This window comes from Bidens hawaiensis, unplaced genomic scaffold (assembly GCF_021521415.1).
Source record: "Bidens hawaiensis isolate Kalapana, Puna unplaced genomic scaffold, B.hawaiensis_p1.1 tig00030188_1, whole genome shotgun sequence".
Lineage (NCBI taxonomy): Eukaryota > Viridiplantae > Streptophyta > Magnoliopsida > Asterales > Asteraceae > Bidens > Bidens hawaiensis.
In genome coordinates, this window is record NW_027495017.1 from 287,492 (window position 1) to 295,512 (window position 8,021).

Genomic DNA, 8,021 nt, shown 5'->3' on the forward strand with positions numbered 1-8,021 from the left:
ATCATGCCTATCTTCCCCCCCCCCCCCCCCCCTCTCTTTTTTGTAATGCTCTTTTTATGCCTTTGCAGTTGGAAGCTTCTTCCCCACTAGTCCAGATACATCAGCTGGAAACTTCCCTTACTCAGGAACGATCTAGGTATAAATCTTTCCAAGAGTGCTAATGCTACTCGGGAGCAGCAGAATAAAATCATTGAGGAGCTAGGGGCGGAGACCGATCATCTTCATCAGGAGTTAGCCAAGGTAAAAGGCGATAAAGAGTGGATCATAACCGAAGCTAATATATGAGATGGCTTGCTCATGCCGGGAGGTTCTTCAAGCGCGGGACTCTCCGAACCGTGTTGTCTTTGCTTCCGGTTTTCAGCATGGTTTGAAAGAAGGTCATGATTACGATGTCGAGGGAACTCCTTTCCTCAAGATTCCTACTTTCTTTGATACAGCGGAGGCTGAAGCTGAGGAAATGTTTCACGCCTACAATGCTATTGTGCCACATATATTGCTTCAGGTCCCTACCACTCTAGGTATATCAGTGGAAGGTATACACGCCTTGAACCAAGTGGTTGATCCATTGTCTCCATACCCTTGAACAACTGCATCGGTTATTAGGTATTTGTTTTATGCTATCTTTTGTGAACATTAATAATTATGTATTGTGTACTTTGTCCAACTGTTGGTTTGTGGTACTTGTTGGTTGTTTGTATGAACTTCGTAGGAACTATGCAACTGTATTGCCCCTTCGTGGGCTTTGCTTTTGCTAATCATGTGGTTTGTTATAATGTGGTAGTTGTTGTTGTTGTTTATGAACCTTATAGCTTGTTTGTAAGTTTTGGTGCATTTTTGGTTAACCATTTAGCGTATCGGCGATGCCTTCCTTGTGCCTTTTATGACACATTGGTGTGTATGTGATTCCACTCTTAGGGCCTGCTCGTCAACGAGGCTAGGGTGTAACCATATGTAATTTTTCATTTTAGTTAGCAATGTGATAAGTTACGTGAGCTTTGATTGATTGCAACATTTTTTTCCCTTGGGGAAAGTCCATCCTACCCTCCTGGAGAGGAAAGGAAGATGATTCTAAAGTTGTTTTTTCAGTGAGTACTCAACTGCATGATTAGATATGCAACACAATATTTTGTACGGCAAACAAAAGGTACTTGAATCCTTCTTGTTTTAATAAATCCCCCACGTTACATATTTTTGGATAAACAAAACAAAACTATTTGAATCTTGTTATAACGAGTGGTTTTCCTCTCGGAGTGGTTACTTAGTTTCCATACAATGTTGTAAAAAACCGAACCCTTTTTGGTCCATAGCAACACTTCCCCATCCTTTGGGGTGGTTTAGGCATAGTACTTCCTCAGTTGCATGGAGTTCCAGGTTCTTGGCACCCCTCCCCCGTTGGGTGAGCTAGCTTGTATGAACCTTTTCCTCCAACCCATGTGATTTGATAGGGACCTTCCCACTTGGGGTCCAGTTTGCCTTGATCCTCCTGTCTACTTACTTCATTTTCCCTGATGGACAAGATCTCCCATTCGGAACTTGACTTCCCTGACCTAGGCGTTGTAGTATTTTTCTATCTTTTTCTTGTATTCTACCTCTCTTCGTGTTGCCATTTACCTTCTTTCCTCAGCCATGTTCAGGTTTAGACGGAGGTCCTCTTCGTTTTCAGCTTTCATCCCATACATTCGGTTAGTTTGCAACCCAATCTCAGCCAGGATCATTGCCTCGATTCCGTATGTCAAACTGAAAATCGTTTCCTCGTGGCTTGTCTTGGGCATGGTGCGATGGGCCACAGGAAGTGTGGCAATTCTTCAATCCAGGCGTTTCGGTGTCTGCCCAATCTACTCTTGATTCCTTCGACCAAACTTCCGTTCACCCTTTCAACTTGACCGTTGGCCTGAGGATGTGCAACAAAGGTAAATATTTGTTTGATTTTTGCTTGATGGCACCATTCTCGAAAGGGATTATTTGCGAATTGTTTTCCATTGTCAGTTACGATGGAGTGTGGTAGCCCAAAACGACATACGATGTTTTCCCACACGAATCATTTCACTTGCTGCCCCGTGATGGTAGCTAAAGGCTTGGCCTCCACCCATTTAGTGAAGTAATCCACGGCGACCACTAGGAACTTTGCCCATCCAGACCCCTAGGGGAATGGACCCACTATGTCAATCCCCCGTTTTTTAAATGGCATGAGGAACTGACTGGGATGAGGTTGAGCTTGGGTTGTCTAGGAACCGGTGCGTGTATTTGACAGCTATCACACTTCTGTATCTCTTTCACCGCACTTAAAAACATAACGGGCCAATAGTATCCTTCCCTCATAGCCCTTGCCACTATCATCTTAGCTCCCATGTACATTCCACACATCCCTTCATGACTTCATGTATTTCTCTTATGACATAATTAGCCTCGTCGGTGTCTAGACACTTGAGGGATGGTCCCATATATGATCTTCTATATAAAGCCCCGGTTTCTTGAAGCTTTGCAATAGTTGTACTTTTTGCATATATTCCATCATTCGAGGGTTCTTTGCATCATACTCTCCCTTCACTTGGTTAGGTATTTGGAGGGAGTCAACATAGGCCTTGATTCTTCGGGCTTTAACCTTTTGCGCCATTCGTAGTCCGGCCAGGAGGGCCTCATACTCAGCCTCGTTGTTGGTGCCGGGTAAATCTAAACGAACATCGTAGGTCTGCTCCGCTCCCTTCTTCATTGGAGGCCCGTCCGTATAGAGGTTCCATAGTGATTCCTCTTTGGGAACTTCGACCTCTTCCGCTTGGTTTTTTGACGTTGACTCTTTCTCTACTTGCAAAACAAGATAGCTTATTCTATGAAACTACATAACCCATAATATTCTTACCATACTAAAATAAACATATTACACTTTCACATAACCCCTTCAACTTTCTCGATAACCCGTTTCAGGATAAACTTCTAATAACATGTCATCACCTGCTCTATCATTTAGTACTCATTCTTATATCTACCACTCTATTTTTTTTAAATTACTTATAAACTTAATATTTTTTATTTCAAAACAATAGATTACTAAACAAAAATAAAATATAAAGATAAGCTCAATTAAAACTTTCCATTGATAATAATAAAAACATTACACAATAATACGTAAAACATGATTAAGCATTACATTTAATAAATTAAACCTCGGTGTCGTTAACTTATTTTGAATGCAATTCGGTTATAGGTTTCATAATCCTTCGAAATGTCGATTCAAGAATGTGTCAGACGTTTACGAGACCAAAAAATACTTGATTTTGAATAGAGCTTGGTTTTTACAAAACATATTATATTAGAATGTTGATAAAAATAGATTAACCAAAGTTGTGTATTTCTCTTCTTTTTCTTATTTAATAATAAAAGTTATAGAGATAAATCAAAGTAAAGGTGAAATGAAGGGGGTGTTTGGGATTGCTTTTTTTCATCAATTATAATTTATTAACTTTTTGAAAAGTTATAAGTTATTTGGTATTTCTTTTGTTGAGAGAGGAAAAGTATTATAAGACCAACCTCTATGGAGGGGAAACATAGCCCCTCCACGTAATCGCCATGTTGGAAACGGAGCTTCCAAGCTCCTCTTCATAACGCACCATTGTGGTTTGTTGCCCCTTTGCTGCCTCATTACATATATAAACATATATATGTATGTATGTGTATGTGTGAGAAAGAGAAAAGTTGGATGACCCACCTTTTGCCCCCATGTCGTCACTCATATTGGCATGCATTTTCACGGGTATAACACATGGCCTAACGACGTGGAAATAGTGATGAACCGGGAGGGGGGGGGGGGTGTTCAGGAGGACATGGCGGCCTACATAAGCATTTTATGTTCACAATTCAGAGATAAACAAAAAACAGTTGGTAAGGCTATGCGTAGTGAGGGGCTACAAATGTGGGCGAATTGCGACACGTGGCGCCCAGTCAGCAAGAAGTGGGAATTTGTTTTTGGGGTGTTATGGTGTTGGAGTTACAAACTGGGCCCACAATATCTTTTTTTATTATTTTCTTTTTATAATTAAACTAAACAAATAAAAACCAAGAAAATAAAATAATAAAATAAAAATGTATTAAAAATAAAAATAAATACAAAAAAAATACATAACTAAAAAAAAAGAAACGAATATCCGTAATATCCGCGCATTTTTTCACGTCGTCGTTGAAACAATAACGCGTCTTACTCGTGAAACCCCTCCGATATTAGGGATTCGTAGTCTTCTTTCATTTGACGCAATTCCAACGTCTGGTTCAGCTTTTCTTGTTGTTTGTTGGATGCTCGAAGGTCGTTTCCTATTTCCTTGACATTTGTTTCCAAGCGACCGACCAACTCGTTTAATTGTCCGACGTCTTCACTGGGCGCCGTATTGAATCGTGTTGACGACGAACCTTCCCCCTTATTTTTTCTCGATCTCCCGCGTGGTCGAGGCAACTCCTATACTTCTTCGTCGTCGGCTAAATTAATATCGTCGGCTAAATTAACCGCATCGTCCAAGAAGAAGCTACGAGCATCAGAGGGTGTGTTTGGTGTGCTCGGATTTGTCGACGGCGATGTCTTCAACTTTTTTGAAGGCCGGGATGAGCCGGCTCATAGGGAGACCGGAACGGTTGATGCCCCGTTCCATTTCGCGCAACCAGGTAGTTTTTTCCAACAATTCAAATACTTGAACGGTTTCCCGGACCACTTAAAAGTTTTGCCTTGAGCTCGAAAGTCGCTTAAGGCTTGAGTTATAATGTCGCCGTCGTTATACCCGCTACGCCATCCAGCCCCTGCAACCGGTTAATTATCCCGGCATATTTTTGACAATCGGCGTTAAGCCCCTTCCAGTGGGCTTGAACCGTCTCTTTTCCCCGGTAGTCTTCGGGTTTATCGGTTATCGCGAGCCAAGCTTCAAATACTTTCTTCCAAAACACCCCGGTGGCTTGAAAGTTAGCTACAAATTAAAATTATTTGTCACAATTAGTATACATTTTAATAAACACTAAATACATTTTTAATATATACTTAAGACGTCGGGATCCTCCGAAATGACGATCCAAGCCCTTGCGAGGGCCACCTCCTCTTCCTCGCTCCAATGCTTGTATGGATCACGTTGCACCATCGGCTCCCCCGGTTGTTTCTTTTTGTGTTTACGAGTCGTATTTTTGGCTTGAACCGGAGGCCCGCGCTGTTTACGTCTCCGGCACCGTCACCGGCTCCGACTCCGGTGGTTTAGACCCGAATGCCGTCATTAAGTTTTGGGGCATGAGATAGTTGGCATACATGTTTACGTTCGGGTTGGGAAATTGAAACGGATAGCTCGGTTGGTTTAGGTTCATCGGGTTCCATTGTGAGTTCACGTTCGGTTGGTTTTGCGAACCATGGAGTTGACCGAAAGGAGGGAATGGGTGGTTCGGGTTGTTTCTAGGATTCATTTTGCTAATTTTTTGTAAGAATTTAGGTATGAATTGTGTATAAAAATGGAGAAGAAGGTGTATGTTTATAATATATATATATATATATATATATATATTGTTTTAATTAATTAAATTTTGTTTTTTTACTTTTGACCGTTGCAACGGTCAAATTAATATTATATTATTATTATTTAAACCAAGCCGGCGACAAGATAACTCCGCCCCTTTTCTCCCACATATCGTGGGGGGGGGGGGGCGGTGTTCCCCCTTCTTCTCGCCCTTTCTTGCCCATTTCCTCGCCCCATTACGGATTTCCTAAAAGGGTGTAACTACTTTCCATCTTTTAGTTTTAAATTTTGTGCATAAAGTTAGAACTTGATACTTCGACTGGTTGCTATGGGCGCTATCTAGGGCATCATTGGGGCTTCGTTGCCCCTGCACACCACAGAGGGGCGCCCAGGGGGCTTGGAACGCTGGGCGCGCTTGGGTAATTTTGGTGGGTCCTCTCTCTCTCCATCTCTCTCACACATACATACATATGTGTATATATATATAGGATTAGGATCATGAGATAACTTTTTTGAATTTGAGAACTATGAGAACCTTTTTGGACCACAAATAACCCAAAAATAAAAAAACACAAAAATCAAAAAAGTAAAAAAACCAAAATTTTTATTTTATCATCCCGGTTTCATAAAAAAAACTCGGTTTAGTTAAATTATATACACATATGTATAATATGTACATATATGTACATTTACATGTTTTTTGTACACATGTGTATAATTTAAGATAAATGATACTGTACATATGTGTATATTACGTAACTAAATATTATATAAAATTATACATATGTGTATAATATGACGTTTTTTTATATTTTTTAATGAAACCGGAATGAAATATAAGAATTTAGGTTTTTTTACTTTTTAAAAATTTTAATTATTTTTTGTTTTATTAATTTTTTAAATATTTTTTTAAATGTGTTTATATATATATATATATATATATATATATATATATATAAATGTGTTTTTAGTGGTCCAAAATGGTTCTTTAAGTTCTCATTTTGCAAAGGGTTCTCTTAGTGTACAAAATAAATTTTGTGGCTGAGTAGAGACGTTTCTTTCCTCCCCACATGGATAGAAGTAGATAAACTGGAATTAATTCTAATTCCCACATGATGAAAAAAAGTAAAAGGCCCCGAGAAGAAAATGATCCTATTTGACCACTGTACATTGCTAACATCAAGAAGAAATGGAATAATCGAGATTCCCGAGTAACAGGCCAGGCCGCTAAAGTAGTGATAAATCCTGTTAATAAAACGGGTCCTATAGACAGCCCATCTATTCCTAATTTCCAACGGAAATCAAAAAAATTGATCCATTTATAGTCCTCTACTAGTTGGATTAATGGATCGTCCAATTGGAAATGATAATAGAATGCATAGGTTGTTAGAAGTTCTGACATGCATATACATATAGTATACCACTTAATTACCCTATTTCCTTTATTTCCTTTTTGGGAAAAAGAAAATTAAGGAACCTGCAAATATTGGTAAAACATATATATATATATATATATATATATGGGGTGGTTAATGTATAACGACCTAGTGGAAGTGCCTGCGCGTTGCAGCGGGATACAATAGAAATTCGGTCGATGCGTTTATACATCGAAGGAAAACATTTTATATAAGAAACTGAACTAATGGAGGCAAACCCTAGAATCCGTAGATGTGATTTGGGAATTGAAAATGAGGTCTTAAAGTAGGCTTCAATTGAAACGGATATGGGATTCAATAGCGGGTAGAAGGAAAGGGTAAAGTATTCATCTATTGCATTCAAATGAAAGATTCAATGACATCAAGCAATGAATGTGGTAATGACAAAGCAATGAAAATACATTTTTAAAAGATATATATATATATATCTTTTTGAAGAACATCAACTTAATTAAGTACTTGTCAATTAACTATTTTTAAAATAATTTGAGGATTTGAAATTATAAGTATAAGGTGTTCGTATATATATATATATATTAGTGGGAGAGCCCGCGTGTTACGTCGGGATACAATAGAAATTCGGTCGATGAGTTTATACATCGAAGGAAAACATTTTATATAAGAAACTGAACTAATGGAGGAAAATCCTAGAATCTGTAGATGTGATTCGGGAATTGAAGATGAGGTGTTAAAGTAGGCTTCAATTGAAACGGATCTGGGATTCAATAGCAGGTAGATGGAAAGGGTAAAGTATTCATCTATTGCATTCAAATGAGATTCAATGACTCAAGAAATGAATGTGGTAATGACAAAGCAATGAATGGAATTAAAGGTAGTATTCAGTCCAACATTAAATATACAAGCATCTCATGAGAGAGAAAGTGGGAGGTGAAAGGTTGTCTATATGTATTATAATGTAATATAGATATAGGGGGTGGTTAATGTACACTAATAGGTTATCATACAATACATACGAGACAATCTGGAACGTACAAAAGAAGGCGGTGACATAATTGTAATTAACTTGAAATTGACAATAAACCGGTTAACAAAAGGGCAATTCCTTCCAAAAAATATAGCAGTTTAACCTCCACCTTCGCGAATAAGTTCC